Source organism: Microtus ochrogaster, chromosome 10, assembly GCF_000317375.1.
Source record: "Microtus ochrogaster isolate Prairie Vole_2 chromosome 10, MicOch1.0, whole genome shotgun sequence".
NCBI lineage: Eukaryota > Metazoa > Chordata > Mammalia > Rodentia > Cricetidae > Microtus > Microtus ochrogaster.
Genome location: NC_022016.1, coordinates 69,733,362 through 69,755,472, shown reverse-complemented (window position 1 = coordinate 69,755,472; position 22,111 = coordinate 69,733,362). Strand labels below are relative to the sequence as shown.

General features: G+C 41.6%; 1 protein-coding gene across 2 annotated transcripts in view; it reads right to left on the bottom strand.

Annotated features, from left to right (window-relative positions):
- The window catches only part of Pde4b (phosphodiesterase 4B), a 527,196-nt gene that overhangs the window by 308,589 nt on the left and 196,496 nt on the right, over positions 1-22,111 (bottom strand). The window lies entirely within an intron of this gene.

Genomic DNA, 22,111 nt, shown 5'->3' with positions numbered 1-22,111 from the left:
CACACTAACACATACAGCATACATTTATCCATACCCCCTCCACCACACACAAAATAAATAAATGTAATAAGAAGTTGTTCTCTGAATCCACTGCATCTATTCAGTATTTCTGGCCAAATCGGAGGCTAAATATTTTTCCCGAGATATTTTTTTTTTGCAATCTTTTTTCTAAAAATCCTGATTTTGTTGTTTCTATTTTACAACCATGTAATGCAAATTTGAGAATAAAGCAAACACAGGAAAAAATGAATTAAAATCTAGAGAGGAAACACCCCCCCATACACACTCCTAATAAGGGCTTCATATATTACCCAGGTTATCTGGAGAGAGTGAACAAGAAATGCAATATAAAAAGCATTGAAAACCAAAAGTTGGCATAAAACAGTGACTTTTTAGAATGAAGAAAGTCAAAGGGCATTTCCATGAATAGTTATATTCTGCGGCTTTGGAGGAATACACAAACCCACCTGGAACTTCCCATTTTAATTTACACTTTTCTGAAGGCTGATGCACTGTATCTATGTCAAGAACGCTAATGTCAAAGTGTACTCGTTAAAAGCAAAGGCACGACCAACTTTGTTTGCTCAATAGAAAGACGTCCAGTCGTTTACTACTAATGCTGAAATATTGTTTTTATCTTTAAGGAAATCTGTACAATAACCACTACTCAACATGTTTACAACACCCCAGGGGGAGCCTTTTCTTTTTAAATAACCAATGGCACCAGAGTAAATTTAGACAATTACACAGTGAAACACAGTAGATTAAAAGCACATTAGGACAGAGCGTTAGGCCTAAAGGAAAGATAATTAAATGCATTCAATTCACATCCCTTTCAGAATCCTACTATATTTACACGATTCCAAAATGTTTGGCTGATGTATAGTTAGTTAGGTAATGGAGGCTGGGAGAAGGGGAGCGATTCATCTCACTACCAAGAACAGCAAGGTATCTGAAAACATTCGGCATAGAAACTGATCAATGCAAATAAAAGCAAATAAAAATACATTTTATGGTCTAGGCATACAAATAGAGCAAATTACTTCTACTTTTGATACTATTTTTTGTTGCTAGAAGGAAAAACAAGAGCACCTAAGAGAACATAAGATGAACCATTTAACATATCAGGAAGGGAATGGTGCATTGTTTACATGAAGATCCAAGGAGGTAAAGACACACATAGGCCACAGAAGCCATTTTGTACTAAATTACAAAAAAAAAAATTAAGTGGGCATTGGTACTGGAGTTGATAAATGAACCTTTTACAACTGTAGATGCATGTGGTAGCAGTCACTAATTTCTTAAAACCTTTTTTGTTTTCTTTCTTCATTTATTCTTCTCTCATCCAATCCATTCCAACCACAGTCTTTCTTCCCTACACCTCCCTACACTCCTCTCAGAGAAAACCTTTGCTTTGCTTATGCAGTGCTTGAGCAATGAGCGGCACACAGGACTGAGAACCTGGGAATGAAATGCAACTGTCACTCTGCTCTTGACCAACCTGGTGGCTAACGTAGGCTAGCATTTTTCTTATTCCTTTAAAAGACATTAGATTAGGTCACTAAAGAATTCTGTAAGCACACTACAGAGACTACCAAAGAAGTACAGAGAAGTTCTGGGCTTCAAGGCTCAAAGAGACTAATAAAAAAAAAAGGAAGAACAGTGCACAAAAATTCTAACGAGGGCCCAGACAATCTGCTGTGGCTTTCCTATCCCTGTGGTTATGACTCTTAGAAGATAAGGCATTTTCCAGTCACATGCTTCCCTAAATACATACATCATTTCCACATGACCATTTCCATAAGTTTCTCAATTCTATGGCAGACATACATTTTTGTCACACTTTAATGCTTCTCAAATCAGGATGCTACATAACATACACGGCAACTTGCATTCAGTGATACACAGTAACAGCCTCTAAATCAGTGGTCCTCAACGTTCCTAAAGTTGCAATCCTTTAATACAGTTCCTCATGCTGTGGTGACCCCAACCACAAAATTATTTTTGTTGCTGCTTCATAACTGTAATTTTGCTACTGTTACGAGTCCTAATGTAAAGGTCTGATGTTCGGGGTATCTGGTATGTGACTCCCAAAGGGGTCCTAAACCACAGGTTGAGAACAACTGTTCTAAATAGATCTATTGCTCCATGTATGGAGAATATTGATGTAAGCTAAGAACTAGGTTTAAATCCCTGCTTTCGTTTCTACTAATGAGACTCTAAGATTTCCTTCATGTCCAGAGAGGTTATTATCGGTAGACGGACTTCCTGGCTAACGCTGAACCTTAACTGGAAAAAATGTCAAAGTTCTCTCCAGAAATTTAAAGTAGAGTGATACTAATAATAAAATTACCAGATGATTTCACATTTATTATTTAAAATAACCAAAACGGCTGGGAGAGAGGAAATGGCCTTTCTCACTGGAGTCGTGGGGATTTCAGCCATTGTTCAGGGCAGGCTAACTCAGAAATAATCAGTCAACACGAAACAGACTCCCGGGCTTTTAGTGACTTTTGTCTTTTAATTTTGTTTCTATGAGCAAGAAAAAACCATGGAGTTGGGTGGGTAGGGACCGGGAGCGAGGCCCTGGAAGGGGTTGGGGGATGAGAAAGAATAAGATAAATACACTACATGAAATTCTCAAAGAATAAATTTTTTTTAAAAAAAGAAAAATTAAAATAATCTAAATGTCTACTCTCAAATTTGCATCACGTAGTTGTAAAATAGAAACAACAAAATTAGGGTTTCTAGGAAAGACAGACACCACAAAAATCTCTGGAAAAAAATATTTAGCCTCTGATTTGGCCAGAAACATGGAAGAGATACAGTGCATTTGGCAAACAACTTCTTTTCTTATTACATTTATTTGTTTTGTGTGGTAGGGCTGTGGGTAAGTGTATGATGTGTGCATTAGTGTGGGCACAAATGTACCACTGCTCCTGTGGCATGTGTGCATTAGTGTGGGCACACGTGTGCCACTGCTCCTGTGGGAGGTGTGGGTAAGTATATGATATATGTATTAGTGTGGGCACACATGTACCACTGTTCCTGTGGGGTAAGTGTATGATGTATGTATTAGTGTGGGCACACATGTACCACTGCTCCTGTGGCATGTGTGCATTAGTGTGGGCACACGTGTGCCACTGCTCCCGTGGGGGGCTGTGGGTAAGTGTATGATGTATGCATTAGTGTGGGCACACATGTACCACTGCTCCTGTGTGTGTGTGTGTATTAGTATTAGTGTGGGCACACATGTACCACTGCTCCTGTGTGTGTGTGTGTATTAGTGTGGGCACACATGTACCACTGCTCCTGTGTGGCAGTCAGAAGACAGCTTGCTGGAAAGAGTCCCTTTCCCCCATGTGGGTCTGTGGACAGAACTGAGGTCCTCAGTCTCAGCAGCAATCACCTTTACCTGCTGAGCCATCCCTGCAGTCCCAGAGTAGGTTTTTAGTAAACACAACTCATAGGCATGAATTAGCACTTAATTAAATATATGGTAAGGCATTCTAGTAAGAATAGACGAGCAGAGGGTAGAGTCCAACAAATCAACAATACGCTAGGACTCTATGGTTTGTACAATCCCACATATGTGCAGGAAAACAGTAGATTTCAAAGTGCAAGACAGAATAGTGCAAGAGCAAATGGGCCAGTGAGCACAGTCAGTAAATAGTCTAAGGCTCCCATCTGGATCTCACTCACCTTAACCCCCTCCCAGAAACTGAAGTGCAAAGGATGAACAGGCCCTTGGTGTTTGAATACTAGGCTCTGGGTTTGCTAGGGCTCGCTTTCATACAATCCCCCTCTCTATTTTGTGCGCATCCATGACCTTCCCTTTGCATAGCTCAGTGGGGTGACCTCTCCCTTGGCTTCAGCTCCCTCTCAGTTTCTGTGATGCTGTTTTACTTGTGTCTCTTCGGAATGGCCTCTTCCCATGGTTGGTTTCTTGGTGTCTCTCCGCCCATGGCTTTGTCTCACACACTAACCATGCCCGCACGTAGCTCATTAGCCTCGCCTCCTTAGCACCATGTGGGGAGAATTCAGTTTTAGCTGGGTCTCTCACTGACAAAAGCTGGGATGTGATTTTAAGTGAGACCAGGAATGCGCGGGAACGTACACTTGGAAATCTAATTCCGCCTGATTAGAACTCAGCTTTGGTCCACGGGTTCCTCATCCCTCTCAGGAGAAAAACATTGACTCATTTGCAGAAAAGCGAAGGCCCATTGTCAATTCTCATGTTCCCAAATGGTGTTCTAAAAACTAAAGAGGAAAAGACTTCCCCCCGTTTCAGAAATCGCTGACAAAACAAACCAGAACGCTGTATGAAAAAGCATCTTCTACGGAAGTTTCTGATTTGGACATTTATAGCTCATTTATTCAAACATATTTAGAAATTTCCTACTTTGAAATTTAAGAAATGAACATTTCAAAAAGTGAGCAAAACCCCACTTCATTGCTTTTCTTTCTTTCTTTTTTGGATAAGGAATTGTTCTAGTTTTGATACAAAGTAAGTCTCTGAAGGATTTGAAAAATATAATTTGCAATGTTTTAGGTAGTGCAAACACAGCTGGAGGACTAGGATCTCAGGGCCAAATACCTAGCTGCTGCAAAGACACCCCAAGGCAACGAAAGCAGGAGAGAGGAAAGACAGGAAGGCTACCTTCTGGGAGCTGCTGAAGAGGTGGGCAGAGGGGCTGAGAACACCTGGATGACCCATTCCTCTTCATACCTAAGGCTAAGTGAATGAGTGGGCTGACTGGGTCAAGATCTTAACTAATTTTTCTAAGGACTCAACATTCTCTGAGTTAGGAAGGTAACCAGAAGACTAGGTAGTACAAAGACAAGTTATTGCCTCGGGAAGTTCAAGGTCACAGTCATGGTATAAAACAGACCCCAGATGCTCCTGGACTGTCTCTCTAAACAACAACAAAAATGCTGGAAGTCAGGTATATTTTCCTGCAATTCCGGTGTTTGGGGAGGGGGAGATAGGAGGAATGTGAAGAGTCTGGTACGTGTCTAGGTCACAGGGCACATGCCTATGTGTCATAGCTCATGTCTAGGACACAGGTCTAGGTTACATGGCACATGTCTAGATGCATGTCTAGGATACATGGCATAACATGTCTTCAAACAGACAAGTGACCACGAAGCAAGCAAGCACCAGGTGGAAGTCATAGGTCACTCAGGCCGTATGCTCTGTACAACACACCTGGAGAACTCAGCTTACATCATTTGAATTCTTTGAAAATGAAACTCTCATTTTCCCTAAATGCCTCGCTCTGGTGCCACCATTGTTGCCAGAGCCTAAGATCCTAGGTTTTTTTATTGTTTTTACTCCACATGAAAGCAAGGTTCTTCTAACGATTTTTGTGTACATGCTGAATATGCATACCGAGTATGTAACTGGTCAGGGCAGAACTCGTGATTTTAACATTTGCTTCATCTGTAGCAACTTCCCTATGAGAGCAAGAGTTTTTAACATATCCACTGACATTCACTGAAGTGTCTGCCCTACTGATTATTTTAATAAACATTTCCTGAGCAGAACTCTGGTATCATAAATCACTCTGAATTTGAAAGGAAAAAAGTGATTTCTTCCATTGCAAAAAGATCAGAGTAATAGAATATGCAATGGGTTTGATCTGGATTAAACTAACTCAATATATTATTTGCATCACCCCCAAACACTAGATTTTATAACTTGGTATCTATTAAAAGATGACATGAGAACTGTCCCTATCAGAAACACTGGAAGCCATTTATTTTTATCAAAGTTTTCATAGCATTCAGATCCCAAGATCTTTTATAAAAATATCATTTCTGACCAATTAAGAGTTTCATCAAAACCAATAAGCAAGTTTTCTTTGAGCTAATTTCCAAGGTTTGCAGGCGGTAACTTTAACGCATTATATTTGCGTTACTACAAATCGAGTTCCTTGGGTGCACGGCCCAGTCCTTGATATGTGGCTAACTTTTGATCAGTTATGAAACCATCTCGCATCAGCTGAAGCGCACATTATCATAAGGGACTCCCTACCAGCCCGTGTAAGGAATGGTTTCCCTTTCACCCTTGGCTCAGGCGCCTCCTGCTCACCCTTCTTTTTAAGTGAAGCCCTTCCCAGTGGAGAAGCTTTCGTGGATGCAACACAGCCATTAGGTCGCGAAAAGCAGAGTTGCCTCGGTGACCTATGGCATACAGCAATCAACAGTCATGCCAGCCAATGAACAGAGAGAGAGAGTGATTGCTAGCTCTAAGGTCATGGTAAGGATCATGCTTAGAGTCCCTCAAAGAGGGAGTGAGGAGAGAGTCACCAAACCCTTCTCCAGAATGCCACTCCTTCTGTCCAGCTGCATGTGGTCATGGGTGGGTGCTAGAGAACAGAGGGAGGGATGGTTGACTGGAGCCCGGGACACTTCTGTGGAGAAGCTTTCATGAGTCCTAGCCTGAGCTAGGGATGAGACTGCTCAGAGCCTCAGCTGTCGCTGAGTCATCCATGATCCTACAAGTAGCCCCTCCCCCAGGTCTTAGCCGGAATCCTTTCTTCAGTCTGTCAGCCCTGTCTATGGTGAATGAACAAGACTCTGTCTCCCTACGAAAAAGAATGCAACATTCGGGCTTCTCTGCTTTGGTCAAACCCCGATTCCGCATTTTCTCTTAGCTTTACAATTCTACAGTTTCAAGACGGTTGTTTCTTAAGCCATCATCTGGGGAACAATGACTGTGGCACCTACTGAGGAAAGAATGGGTAGAATGTTAAGGTGACTTCTAAAGTAGGCAGGTCATGGCCTTGGTTTCTAAGAGAGTAACTTATTTTAATATTAGAGAGAGCAGCCTGGTAGTGGAAGCGGTGCATCCCTTTAATCCCAGCACTCAGGAAACACTGGAAGGTTGATTTCTGCCTTGGAGTTTGTATTCAGCCTGGCCTACAGAGTGAGTTACATAGAAAAACCCTGTCTCAAACAACCAAAAAAACAAAAAAACAATAAAACCTGAATTTGGAAAGTCTGCCAACATTTAACAAGCATGGCCAACCTGTTTACAATGAGGACCAGGATATCAGTGCAGTATTTAGACAGCTTTGTAGACACTGAACTTTAGAGCTTTTGAGAATGCTACCAACTCAAATATTTTAAAGAAAAACTGTGTTTCCTTAGCTTCCTGGAGAGTTACAAAAAAATACTAGCACTCATTTCCCCTGGACCACTTGTATCAGAATATCAGAATCCCCAAGTGTGGGGTCCAGAAGCTAATAAAATATTTCCAATCTTTAGGAAACTCCAAGGACTCCCAAAATTTGGAACACCTAAGAAGATGCTGGTCTTGGACTAGCATTTTTGTCATTCCCTTTAAGAAACTAGACACATTTTTAAGAATTTTGTGCCGGTTTTAACTTGCTATCTGCCAAACACTCATTACACACAAAACCATTAGGTTGCAAAAATGAATGGTATCTACTTGAAGCACCTGTGCACAAACAAACACTACAAGATGTTGGCTGATCAATGTTTAATAAGGTCAGAATAGAGACAAGCTGCCCCAACAAAGCTACCAGCTCCTGGGATGGGGACAGCCTTTTCTCTATATTCATTTCTCAGCAAAGGGCAGTTTTGGATTATGAGAATCCTACTGATAACCATGTTTTTCACTGCCCCAGAAAGAGTTGGAAAGACATCACAATGCATTATGTATACACCCCCAAATTTTAGTATATAATTATGATGCAAATAACTTTAAATAAATACCCAAGGACATGCCCTTCAGGTTTGTGATGGGTACTTGAACGGGCGCTGAAGCATCCTGTTTAGGAGAAAGTGTGTGATTCATTGCCCATTGACCACAGGCAACCTAAGCACTAAAGTGGGTTTGTCTAATGCTCTACCTGTTTCCTACGTAAGACTGAAAGCCCAGTCTAACAGCACAGGATAGGCCATTGTCAGTTCTCTGCTTAACCCTTCCTGTCACCGCAGCAAACACAACCTCTGAGAGCCCCTGGAGGAAACACAGCCGCAGAGAGCCGGTGGTTTCACCGCCATCTGTTCGGAGGCTCTGTTGGAAACCTGAAAGAATTCTCCTTTTCTTTAACATCACTTCTTCTTCACTCATCCCAGGTCATGCAGGTCAGCTGGAATTTCCTCAACCATCTGAGAACAGTTCCAGTGCTTGGAAGAGAATTCTCTAGAACCCCAAACTGTTTCTTTTAGTGTATTCCAAAGTCATTCTAGGAAGCTCTCAAAGATGCTAATGAACACAGTAACGCTCTCAGGTAAGGATGTGAGCTTTGACAGTGTCCGCGATTAGCAGATAGAGTTTTGTCTGTGAAGTAGAGAAAGTTCCATTTTGCTATTTTTTTAAAAAAAAATAAATCTAGAGCTTCTCCTTTTTCTTTTAATGAAAGTTTTATGATGCTTAGATGTACAAGCTTGGACAAATAGTATCTCTCCTCCATGGTTTAGGGCATAGAATATTAACAATTACCAAATGCTAAAATACCAACGTAGTCAACATTTTGCAAACCTAGATGAATAAGCAACCTCCCCCGACTCTGCTTCTAAACAAGGGAAGGCCTGCTGGGAGAACTAAGCATCACCACTTTTAAATTGCTTCCATATGAGCCTCATAATTGTGTCCCTCTCAAGCTGGAGCTAATTAAGAACTTGCAAGGCAGGAGAAGCAAAGGGTATTGCAAAGCTCTTCCCTTTCGCTAACACCCAGGTCCTGCTTTTCTTTCATGTATCAGACCATCGGATGGCAATATGAGCTTGTACCAGCTCCGCGCTACATCATGGTGCTCTTCAGATAAGGCATGACACAAAAGGGAGAAAAGGACTTAAAATCGGGTGAAGAGGGAGAAAACTATGAGCCAACTCCCTACTCATATCCATCTTTCGTGTGATCGTTCATCTGTCCACAGCCTGTTCTGCATGAGACTAGTAAGTCTTAATACACTCTTTTTAAAGATTTGTTTTAGGGCTGGAGAGATTGCTCAGAGCTACCGCGGAGGGCCTGGGATCAGTTCTCAGAACCCACATGGTGGTTCACAATCATTCAAATCTCCACTTTTAAGGGATCTGGAAGCCCGCTTTCAACCTCTGTGGGAACAAGGCATGCATGTATGCATGTAGTACACACACATACAAGCAAACAGAACATAAACAGTAAATAAATCGAAGGAAAAAATTTAAAAAGATATTATGTGTGTATGTGAGTGTGTGTGCGTGTGCGTGTGTGTGTGTGTGCTGTAAAGGGGCAGTATATGCACAGGCCCAAACAGAACACCCAGATCTCTGGAACTGGCTCTGAGCCATCCAACATGGGTTCTGAGAAGGGATCTTAGGTCTTCTGGGAGACGGGCAAGTGCTCTTTACCATTGAACCATCTCTGGAGTCCTGAAACTAGAAAGCCTTATACTTAGAGTCTGAGCTCACCTTCAAGAAACAACAACCACTCCTCCATGCATCATGACAAGCATTCTAACACAATGGTAAATTCTCCAACACCTGACAACTCTGGTCATTGTCAATGCAAAGACAGGGCAGAGTTGGGGAGTGCGGTACACCCCACCCAGGTTTCCTTCTTCACTTAGATAAGGCTCAATTCTGTCATTCTCATGTTCTTCTTACTCATAAAAGATCCATGTCATCTTTATCTGAAGGTAAAAATGCTGTCTCGTTTCCAAAGAGTTGGTTCTAGATATTCCTGATAAAAAGGACAAAGGACCTAGTTACCGCCGGAGGAATGTGCTGCTCATCCCTCTCTGTCAGAGCTACTCACTTCCTTTGACGGTATACAGTGATATTCTTCACGTTTTCTTGCTATCTGCTGCTCATTTTATTCTCTCCTTGGAAGAAATGCAGGAAAAGATGGACCAGAATGGAGTGACTTCACAAAGACCTAAATTTGCAAACTTGCATCTGGTTTTTAAGCAACCTCATAGAGCTTTATATATTCTCCTACCACACAATGGTCAGCTTAATTTTCTAGGAAGCTGCATCGCCCCAGGAATAAAATCAATTATAAAGTTGTAAGCCTTACTTAAACAATAAAATGTGGCGAAGAAAATCACCTTAAGAATACATTTTATGTGGTAAATACATTTAAAATATTTTCATTTTAATAACATGCAACATAAAATTTATCATGAGATATTTTTCAGACTTTTTTTTTATTATTTGTTGTTGTATCAGGGTTTCACTATATTGCCTTGGCTGGCCTGAAACTCAGAGATTCACCTGCCCCTTCCTCATGAGGACTAGATATAACCATGCCCACCTAAGCTCCTCCTTCTTTTGTACTAATATAGTATCCAGTTATATTACATCTATTGTATATCTACATTATTCAGCATTTTCTTCCTGTACATCCAGTTTGAACAAGCGAGATTCTAAGTACTCTGTCTTCACAGAGGTGCCTGGTGGCTACCGCATTGGAAGACATGTTGACGATGCCACTTCTTTTGAGTATACTTTAAAAAATAATTATTATATTATATATGTGAAATATAAGGGTCATTTTCATAGAAAGTAAATGTTCTTTGAGATTTGAGACCTGTCTGTTTTTCTTCTTGTCTTTTGTATAATGCTTACAAGGTCTGTAGTTTAAAAAAAAAAGCCTGGATAAAGAATATGCACATTAACCCTGCAATATTTAATCCTGAAGCTTTCAAGCCCTGTGACAAATGAAGCCAGACTGAGAACCACAGATATAATTTGCTGGCTGTGGTCCCTTCTGAATCAAATGAGTGATGTTGACATTCAGGAAGCATGCTATAGCAGTGGAAGAATCGATCCTGGCAGATCTGTCATTTATGATTTAATTTTCGCAGAACAACTTACTTAAAACTGTTTCTGAAGTCAGAATTGGATTCCAAGTGTGTGTCTAGACTTGGAATTCTATTTGGGTTTCTTTTTTTTCCTTGCTCACTGCCATTTTGGCCAGAAAATGTTTTCTATTCTGCAGAGTACTACTATAAGCAGTATCTTAAAAAGCAATGTAGGAGAAAGAGAGAGAGAGAGAGATGAGCTCTTTCCCAACTCCATGTGATATGTGGAAATACTAAAACATTAGGGATGTATGCATTAGCCTCCAAAGGCTTTTGCTCTTGAAAATTTGTGAGAGTCATGCCGGAGTGGTGTTGGGTGGAATGAGGGAAGAAGAGCTCCTTTTCCATACCAAGTATGTCATCGAAAGGGCGAATCTGGCAGAATGAATCACTACTACCCGGTGACAGCATAATGGTTAGAAACATGTCTCCTAGTCTTTGTAGCAACTCCAGCATTTAACAACTTCCCAGTAAAACCCACACACTACACAGTTATCCACTGAATGAAGGTCCAAGTTCCAGGTCAGCCCCTGACACAGAGAACTGAGGTCTCTGTACGCGGATGCCCTTGAGCAGAGCATTGTAATTTGCATATTCATTATTGCCAATTACTCAAGAGCTGAACACGTGTGAATTCGGAACAACCAAAAAAAAAACATTTATTCTCAATGTCTCATGAAATTGAACACTGTTCCCTTACGTTTTGATGGCTACTATAACAAATCAACTCAGATATGATGGTTAAACCAACAGGAAGTTATCTTCTTACAGATGTAGGGGTCATAACACTGATACGGGTTCACTGGGCAGAGATGAAAGTGTCTTGACACAGCTGTGTTCTTCCTGGAGCCCAGGAGAGGAGCCATTTCTGCCTTTCCCTGTTTTGTCTGTTCACCAGATGCTGCGTATCTAGGCCCTCCAGATTTGTTGATTAGATGGTGTTGGGGGAGGGTAGTATGTACTTTGTGCAGTTCTTTATATATTCTAAAAATTAACCCCCTGGATGGTGTTTACTTGGCAAAGATTTTTCCCTTACTCTGTGTAGATGTTGACAAGATTTTCAAAATTCCTTAAACTTGAGCCTTCTCACGGGTTCATGCTGTAGTTGAGTATGTTCTCTCCCCCTCCCTCTCTCCCCTCTTACCATTGGTTGCTTTGATTCCCCCTGGACAACTTAAGTCACAAATCTATTTACTATATACATACATGGTTTCATGACTGCATAAAGTCTAGGAAGTACAAATGACAGAAAGCCTTGATTCATGTCTGTCTCCTTGCGTCTTTAAAGTCAACGACACTTTATGCATTCTGCAGTGAAATTTCTCTGTGATCACATTCAGGAGAGGTTCTTCACTTTGAATACTCATGTGACAAGACTGGGCACACAAAGGTAATCCAGGAGAAACCCCCCACATCCAGATCCAAACGCTAAACCCCATTTACAGAGTAAGCATCCTATCCACAGGCTTCAAGGGCGAGGGTCTGTTACTCATTATTTCCTGTATCTCAGTAATAAAGTTAAAGTTGAATTTTAAAACTATCTATCTATCTATCTATCTATCTATCTATCTATCTATCTATCTATCTATCATCTATGATGGCTATTCTTGTTTATCAACCTGGCTACATCTGAAATTAACTAAAACCCAAGTTTACACCTGTGAGGGTTTTTTTTTCTTTTCTTTTGTCTTGTCAAAGCAGGGTTTCTCCTTGTAGCCTAGACTGTTCTAGAACTTACTCTGTAAGCCAGACTATCCTCAAACTCACAGAGATCTGTCTGCTTCTGCCTCCTGAGTGCCAGGATTAAAGGTGTGCGCCACCACCGCCACTGGCTGAGGGAATTTTTTTTCTTAATTAAAACATTTGAAGTGTGAAGACCAACTTTCTAATCCAGATCTTTTAAGGTGGGAAGATCTACCTATAATCTGTACCATAACTTCTGGCGGTAGTATATATAAAGGACATGGAAGAAAGTTTTGGCTCTTTGCTTGCTTGCTCTGGATTTTGCTGGCAAGTGCATTCCTTCACTGGCATCAGAGCCTACTTCAGGCTTCTGCTGTGTACTGAAGAAAAGCTGAGACATCTAACCTCGTGGACTTGCTCAAGCACTGGATTCTTAAAGCTTCAGTTCGTAGACAGCCTTTTTTGGACTAGTTGGACCACATTCTGTAAATATTCAAATAAACCCCCTACTCTATATATTACATATTCATTCTATAAGTTATATTCCTCTAAAGAGCACAAATACAAATACACAAATTCTCTTGCTTTTTCCATGTCTAGAGGGTAGTTAATAATCATCTTCCTCCATCTTGTAAGCAACCAACATTGCAATTCTCTCTGCCATTTTTCCAACAACACATACCATTCTCTCTCTCTCTCTCTCTCTCTCTCTCTCTCTCTCTCTCTTTCTCCCTCACCCTGGTAATATCAGTTCCCCCCATAACCTGCCATTTTTTGAGAAAAATTTATATATGCTAATAATTACTATTTTTAAATGTTGCTTTCCCCAGCTGTTTCCTATTATCAGAGGACCCACCAGTTTGAAAATCAGCATATACTAGAATGATAACCTAAGAAAGGACCACCCACAAAGCCAACAATAAAATACATATAAAGCCCAACGAATCATGGGCAAAGGTTGAAATCAAGGCACCTTTATCCTTATTGCCTTGTCCTGTGGTGCCGCCACCAGAAGTTACCACGTTTGTGTGGACAAAACCGGCATTTCTGTTGGAGTGCAAGTGCCACCGTGCTAACGAAGACATGTTTCTGGCAGGTACCTTTGTGTGGACAGAATATGCAGCCCATGCTCTCTGTCTGTCCAGCACAACTTCTAATAGATCAATAAGTTGAATAAGAACTTTCCCAGGGTTTGCCAGGTGGATTTATTTTATATCTCATATTTTTATCTACTGTCAAGTCTTCAGATTTCTAATGCATCACGTTCTGCACAAAGGTATCTTAAACAGTTAAACTATCTTTTTGCCTAAACGTTTGGTGGTGAGAGGCATGGGGGAGGGCACCTACACAAATCCCAATTCAGACAAAGGACGTGCTGCCACCGAGGAAAGGGGTGGGAAGAATCTAAAAGCGGCTTACTCTCATCCACAGCGTTAAACTCCCTTTTCCCGTCCTGTGCAGGTGTGACTTCAGCAGAATATGAAAAGACACAAAGAATCAGGGGCTTCTGGGGGTGGGGGGGCAGAACAATATTTCTTTAGGTGAGACTAATCATAGCTATCGGACACAGGGTACCTAACAAGCTCTTAATTAATCCTTTATATTTGTTATCCTTACAACATGTGTTAGTTATTTCTAATGAAAAGGTAGCTGAGACTCAAAGAAATTGAGCAAGTACTGGCCAGAAGGAATCTCCCTGATACATACTATACAAATGTGCTCTTTACAAAGCCCACCTTCAACACAATTAGATGCCAGGAGTCCCCTTGTCTATGAAATACTCCCTTCAAATACAGAGACTTAAAAAAATTAGTAAAGTCTGCCAGTGGCTAAACTACTTGTGGTTAAGGTCACTCAATTAAACAAACTTAATTTAGTACGTCTTAGTTCCCAGATCGCAATCTCTTTTCAAATTGAAATAAGCAAAGTCAAACCTCTGATATCACTGAGGCTCACCTAAATCATTCACAGCCTTCAAAATCCAGCTCAATTAATACCATCTCTGCAAAGGTAGCCATGACAACACCAGGCTAAATCAATTTCTATTGTCTCACATCCCAAGGCAGGTTTATCAGTAGGACAGGGAGAGGAGGATGACGAAGGAGAAGTGAGGGGCCTGGGAGAAAGGAGGCAGCAGTACTGACAGAAGCAGCCTGGTGGGGGAAGACTGGCAGGGGAGACAGCTGAGGGGCACCTGTGGATACGGGATGTTGACAACACACGCTTCAGGCTTATGTGGGAAGGGGAGGTCCAAGGAGGATGTGCAGGAGAAAGCTGTCATTCAGGAACAGCCCACAGGAGAAAGGTGAATGCACCAATCCTGGTTACAAGTTCACAGTGATGCAGAAACAACGAAGAGTCAATTTTTGAAAGAAACCAAAGTATAAGAAAAAAAAAATGAGTGATTTCTTGACAAACCAGGTGAAAGATGAAGCTCATCAGCATCATAGCACAGATCATAATACTTCCCTAACAACTGCTCAAGTACACAGTGTGCTGTGTTACTATAGGAATATAATAATAATAATAATAATAATAATAATAGGAATATGGTGTTAATAAATAGGAACATCCATATTCCTATTTATATAAATATAATAATAAATAAATAAATGATAAGATGTCTACAACTTATTTAAAATTATTTTAAAATGCCATAAGGTACCAGAACACTTCCAAAGGTCACAGACATGTTCATCATTGTGATACTAGCAGTGATTCTTTGCGTGGTCCAAACGCTGTGACATCATCACATGGGACACACCAAACACCTGCCTTCATTTCATATTCGAGTTATCTGCCATGTAGCTGAATTTTAGAGAATCGTAATAGATATATCACCCTGTGCTGCTGTTGAAGTGAATTCACTGGGTCTTTTAGCATGGGAGTACCTATCATTGCACACTAGTAAGCGATGACCACATTTGTGGTTTTTAAAGGAAAATACAAGCATCAACAACATGATGATCCTAGAAACGGGCCGAACTCCCGAGGTTCAAACCTGGACCCAGCACGACCTTCTGTCTGCAGAACAGAAGAGCCGAATGCTTACAAGCCGAAGGCCTGGAGTCAGCAAAATGGGTCTAGAATGAGCAACTGTTTCATTAGCATTAGGGCTGAGACCCCCGGGTCACGTCCCTTAGGACCCCTTGTCTTTGTCAATTCTCATGATCAAGTACTCTGTCTAGACTGAATCTCGGTTTATTTTAATATTTATATTTATTTATTTATTTATAGCGTGTGTGTGTGTGTGTGTAGGTGTGCTACAGCATGTGTATGGAAGTCAAAGAGCAATTTCAGGAGTCTGCCTTCACCATCTGGAAGGTCAAACAAGACTTGTCAGGCTTGCCAGGTAGGCCATTTCCCTCAGACCAGCCTGGTCCGGAGTCTCTTGTTTAACATTCACCTAGAGTGTGACCTTGGTTAGACCACTCTATAACTTCCTCTGCTTGTCCTGTCTAAATAGATACAATAATAAATACACAAACCACAACTAGGGTGTTCTGAGAAATATGTAATTAAGGTACATACAGCTCCTGGAATGTGGATGGGTCTTAGCAGACTGAACCGGCAACATTTAATATTTAAAGATGTGAACACGAAGGTGATGAGTTCTGCTTTGCAGCGTCACCAAGAGGCTTATAAAGTCTTCCATTGCTCTCTTTCTTAGTGAGGGAGAAGAGAAATAGAATGTTTATCCAACAAACATCTAATATGCTTACATAAGAGCATTTATACATTATTAAGAGATTTGTAGAAACAGAAACAAAAAAAGGAGACTCAACTTATTTCAATATCCGCTAAGAGATTCTGAGTTGCAAACAGAAAATATCCAGGCCATATACTGCATGGCATATTTGGCAGGAACTATATTGTCCTCCCACACTGCAGAAGCTAAAATGGGCTCGAAAAATGATAGAAACATTTTTCTAGACTGCAATATCCCAATGGCATTTCATTGAGTCTCTTGTCTAAGAAATACTGAACTCACTCCTTCTGTTCCTAGGGAGGGAGGTACCAGAGTGTAGCCCTGCATGTGATGATGCTGTCCCCCAGAACCTCCTGGACACTAAGAGAAGGTCTAGCTCACACCAGCTTCGTCCTGGAGAACCGCTTAGCATCATGGAATTCAGAAAACACCTTCTGAGTTGACGCATTTGAAGCACAGTCACACACGGATGGAATTACTAGACCTACGCATGTCCGTTTTACGCCACCCTACACACACCACACTCTTCGCTGCATCTCTGACAGGATTTCACAGTTCTAGGAAACAGCGTGGCTGAGGGACATGAGGACGTAAGTTAGTTTAAAGGAACAGTGGAGGAAGGAATAGAGAAAAAGGGTGTGGGGCAGTCACTCTTGACCCATAAAGTTGAAGTCCTTTATATATATAAAGTCAAAAGAGGACTATTGGGCCCACTTGTGCTCTAGTCTCTAGCACAACCCCGCCTGAGTCCTTTTGATGCTCTGAGTTCCAGCCTTCTCAGTTATATGCCTGTGTGTCATGAGGTTTTTTTGGTAGCTCCATAAGCCTCGTGATTACAGGCAGCATCTCCAAAGCCCTGTGTTTAGAATGTGAGCAAACAATGCTGACTAGCATTTCTCCCGTCACTGATTCTCAAAGAGCGGTGTAGGTAGGTTGAGGTCATGCTTGTGTTGGAAAATTGACTTCTTGGATATTTCAAATAGGGAAAAATATATTCATCCACATAAGCATGTCCTTGTAATAAAACCGTCCACTGCATTCTCCTAAATTCTGAATGAAAGTTGGGCATATAGGATGTTTGTTCAGTAGCTTGGTGCTCAGCTCATGTGGAAGAAGAGAGACTGAGGCCAGGAGAAAGAGATCTATGACAGAAGCCCCACCCACACCTAGGAGGTCAACAGCGCAGGACTTCAGCAGCATTTCCTTCGGAAAGCTCACCTCTGGCAGCCATGAAAGCAGCAGGCGCTGGAGCAAGTGAGTCCCTGAGAGCCGAGTTCACTGTGTCCGAGTGCACAAAGATGGGTGTGGGGAAGCGGATCTAGGAAACGTCAGATTTTATAAACACATCACCTTTCATATTCCATGCATGGCATGAAGAGGTGATTAAAAATAAAATGTTACATAACTGACCTATCCTTACTGGACAGTGACTAAATAATGTCAGCTGTCAAGGTGAAAAATTTGAAAATTTTTTGAAATTTTCATTGAAAAAAATCAGATGTAATTGGAAGTTATCATCTCTTGATATAAATTATGTGCATATGATATGGTTTTTTTCTTCTGCCTCAATCCTGTCTTCAAACAAAATAAACAAGTTGTTTTCGTCTTACTCAGGGGAAGCTAGGAAAACAAATCTGCTGTTTCCTTTTCCTCTTCATCATCAAATGTGAAAATGAATAATTTTATCCCCGATTCCAGTTCCCATTTTCCTCCAAGCAGAAAAGTCCGCTGCACAGGGCAGAAGTTTAGTCCAGCTCTCCCATTCATTAACCCAACAGAAATTGCTGTCATTGCCCCTGTTTGAAAGTTAGGCTACGCAACTTGTTCAAAGACTCGGAGAGCACATGCATAGGTAGCCTCACAAAACTTCATTTTCCTTGCTTTGTTTTTTTCAAGTTTAATTTTGAAGACAGATTTCGGGATTTAAAACCGGTTCCAAAGGCAAAGAGATAGGAATGCACACTGTACAGGAAACCCAACTTTCGAAAGCAGGACAGCAATCATTTCTTGGCAGCCACCCACGTGTGTGTACTCCTTGGCATCTCTCCTCTGGGCTTTGAGAATCTCCAGGTGCCTCTCGTGCTGTTTCTCTCAGTACACAGCAGCTCCTTTTCTCCTCCTTGACACCTGCTTTCTCTTGTTGCTTTTCCACGCCTCGGTTTTCAGATTATCCTTTGTGTGGTCATGCCTAGAGCAGCACCAGTTGCCATAGGAACTGTAACGCTCCCCTCATGGATCTCCCACATCACAGACTAGCACAGCTATGCAGGATACCCCACCCCCCTTTTCATCAGTTTTAGTCAGTGAACTTGAGACAAAGAAAAAAAAAATGAAGCAATCTTTTTAAACAAAGAGTTTCCTCTGTGTTGGCATCAATGCTGTATGCTTTTTTTTGCTCCAGTTAAGACCATATGCTATATTATCTGAAGACAACACCGTCAAAGCAGAGCTCAGCTTCACAATGTAGGATCAGTACACTCTCCAGAATCTACAGGGTGCTATGGATCTCATACAGTGGTAAGAACTTACATAAAATATATGTGTATGTGCACAGATACAGAATTGCTAAATATTCATGAAGAAATGGCCACAACCCATTACTCTGTCTTAATATAAGATACTCACGAAGTCAATCAAGAAGACATCTTTTGTTTTTAAAATTTTCCAAATTCTATTCCTACTGAATGATGTCATGGTTCCTACCACATTTGGAAGAGCCTTATTCCTGTCCCTGGTCCACAGGCCTGGATACAGTCTATCACTCAGGCTGCTGACTCATTTAGCAATAAGCAATAGATCTCTAATACTGACTTAGATGTGTGCTTAAATTCAGCATCCCAGATATGGAAACTATAAAGTATTCAGCTAAGTGCCTTTGTATAAACTACTTTCTTTAATTCCTTGAGGACATATCAAGTCCCTTAAGCCTCTATGATGAATCTGAGAATCAAGGCCTTTGTTACCTACCTTCGAAAACGCCTACTGCATTTTCAAACCATATAGCAAGAAATATTTTAATATATATATTCTTAGTTGTGTTGTTTGAGGTACTGGGGATCAAACTGAGAGCCTGACACGCTCTCAACTGGTAATGGTCAGCCCCACAGCCCTTGGTTATTGAAACAATCTCACTGTGAAGCCTGGGTTTGCCTTAAACTCACGACCTCTTGGCCTCCCCCTGCCAAGTATTAGACTGGAGATGTATTCCATTACCGTACTCAGTATCTCCACATCTTTGTGTAGGATGGTCACATTACTTTTCTTTAATACTAAGCTTTGATATGCGGCATTGAGATATATTTTCCACCTTTGAGGCAATAAATGACTTAGGATTTGACTCTATTTCTACAAAACTAAAAAGAAAAGAAGGCATTTGAAGGAGATACATCGCAGTCATTAAGCCCAAGAAATACCCGAGAAAATCTCTCTTGGTCCTAGCAGTGGCCAGATCTGCTCTGCTGCCTTCCAGATTTCAGTATGCAGAAGGACTCACACCGCCTTGCAGTGAGTGCCATTGAGGCCCTGTAACTTCAGAGCCTAAGTGTTCAGTGAAGGGCTGTGAGGAATTAGATTCTTTGATGTTCATCTTAGGACAAGTGCTTGGTAACACACTGGTTTTGATTGAAGTCAGCCGAAAATATGGCCCAGCGCTCCTCACAAAAGTCCTCTTTCCCACTTGTTGTTTTGAGGATAGTTGGGGGCGGTAGGCTTTCTGCCATATTAGCCATCCTCCCCCTGTTTTGAAGCTGTGAGCTGGCTGTACTAACACAGGGTCAGTTTCCATCCTTAGCCCTCTCTGGCAATCAGGCTATGGACATGCAGAGAATCGGTGAGGCCCAGTGATCCAATGGTCATGACGCTCAGAAGCTGTAGCTTTTTATTCCTACTAACGGGGAGACATTTCAGACGCGGTCATTAAGAGCAGCACCTCAGTTACCCCCTGAAGAAACTCAGGCTAAGAGTGAAGCAATTTCTGTATGGCCGGACTTGAGGTTCACTGACTACTGTACTTGTCAGCACAGATAACGAGAGACCCGCTGTTAATTTGTTGGGGTCTACTGTCTTTTCTACGACTGGCATGTCTTAGGAGAGACTCCATATTTAATTCATCACTGAGGGGCTAACGTGATCTTTCTGGAAGTTCTCTGATGTATGGGGGGGGGGGAAAGGGGGTGGTCTCAAGGAGTTCTCAATCAAAAATGTTTGATGTTCAAGCAAACAAACAAAAACCCCACCAGAGTGTAACTGAGGAGACCCCGTGCCAGCCCACTGCTGCTCCTGGAGGGCTCCTTCCATCAAGTCCACTCACTGGCTCACCTTCCTGGGTATAAAGTAAAGAAGCTGGGAGCCACATGGCTCCTTTCATTACTAAGCAACCAGACTCCACGGGTTCTCCCCTCTTCCACTTCTTCCGTTGTCACATAAATAACACCAAAGGCAATGGTTACCCCATCCAGATAATGACTTCAAAGCATACTGATTGTCATCTGCACATTGTTCTGCTCTCCCAAACCCAACAGCGTCTGACGGAGCTTCATTGTGATCACCCTCGAGTCATAAGAGGATACAGGGGTAGGAGCTATTGACTGCTCAGATTATTCATGGCTCTGTAGGAGGAGAGTGGAGTTGATTGCCCCTTAGCTGTCAGGAAACAGCTCATCCAGAGAAGCCTTGGAGGATGGGGGTGGCTGCAAAGTACAAGTTTACTCATAAATAAAGCGATGCTTGGATAATGAAAGTTTAGTGATTCAAAAGCCAATGGCAGTGATGGTGGCAGTCACCGACACATCGTGTTCAGAGGACGGTATAAAAGGTACACAGGGAGAGAGAGAGCACTGAGCTCTCTGCCTGAGGGGACAAGTTGCTGGGAGTCGGCCAATAAATGAGGACACAGGGAGCAAGTTGGAAGCCAAGGACAGCACCAGTCACGATCGAAAGGACAGAATTTCTGTGCTCTGTGGAAATGACTCATCTCTCACTGAGCTGCCCGTTAGCCATGGCTACACCCACAGGTGGCCAGCACCAGAATTAACAAGATCCCAATGCTAAGGAAACAAGCAATCCTTTCCTTTTGCAGGACAGGGTAGCCAACCCAGGGGTAGAATGAATCTAACTATTGTTCTCTATCTGCTTCTTCAAAGATTCTGGATTTGCCTCATGGAGAGGCCAGTTTTAGCTCAGGCTGAGGTATTTAGTCTCTCACACCAGACACAAAAGTTTCATAAAAGGCTTATTTCACTAAATCGTGTCCCATTTCTTCCTAGAATGATGTGTGGTCACAAGAATTAATGCCCTGATGCTGTTATTCTTTAAAGCGGTTTTAAATGGCCTGTCTACTCTTAGTTTTGGTAGCTTTGTTCTACCTCATATATACCTCAAGTTAGATAAACATGTAATTAAATTTCAGGGGAGCATGGCTTCATTACTGGCTTGAATATTTGTTTTTGTTCTTTCAGAGTTCACCATGGCTGAACAATGGATTCCGGTTGGGGTGGTTTACTCAGCAAGGAATTTTTAAAAAGCAATAATAATAAACATGTTAGCTACAGTGAGTTCCTGTGTGAAGACAGGTTCCAAACTCTCCCTCACTGAATAGCCTCCCTCACTCATGTTATTAATAGTTATAGCCATTATCCTATCCTTAGGTTCAAAGATCATGTCATTTGATTCTTCTTAATGGAAATATTTCACGCAGATAGGAACAAGGCCAGATTTGCAGAAGGTGTCCATGAGACTTGTCCCTCAACTGATCATGGAGCGCAAGAGCTTCTGGGCTGTGTGCTTCTCTCTGAACTCAGATTTTGTCTCTTCTGTGCCACATTCCCTCATGTTAGAAGACATTAAAACAGATACCCAAGGTGCTCGACTATGGCAAAACATTTAGTTTGTGTCTACTGAG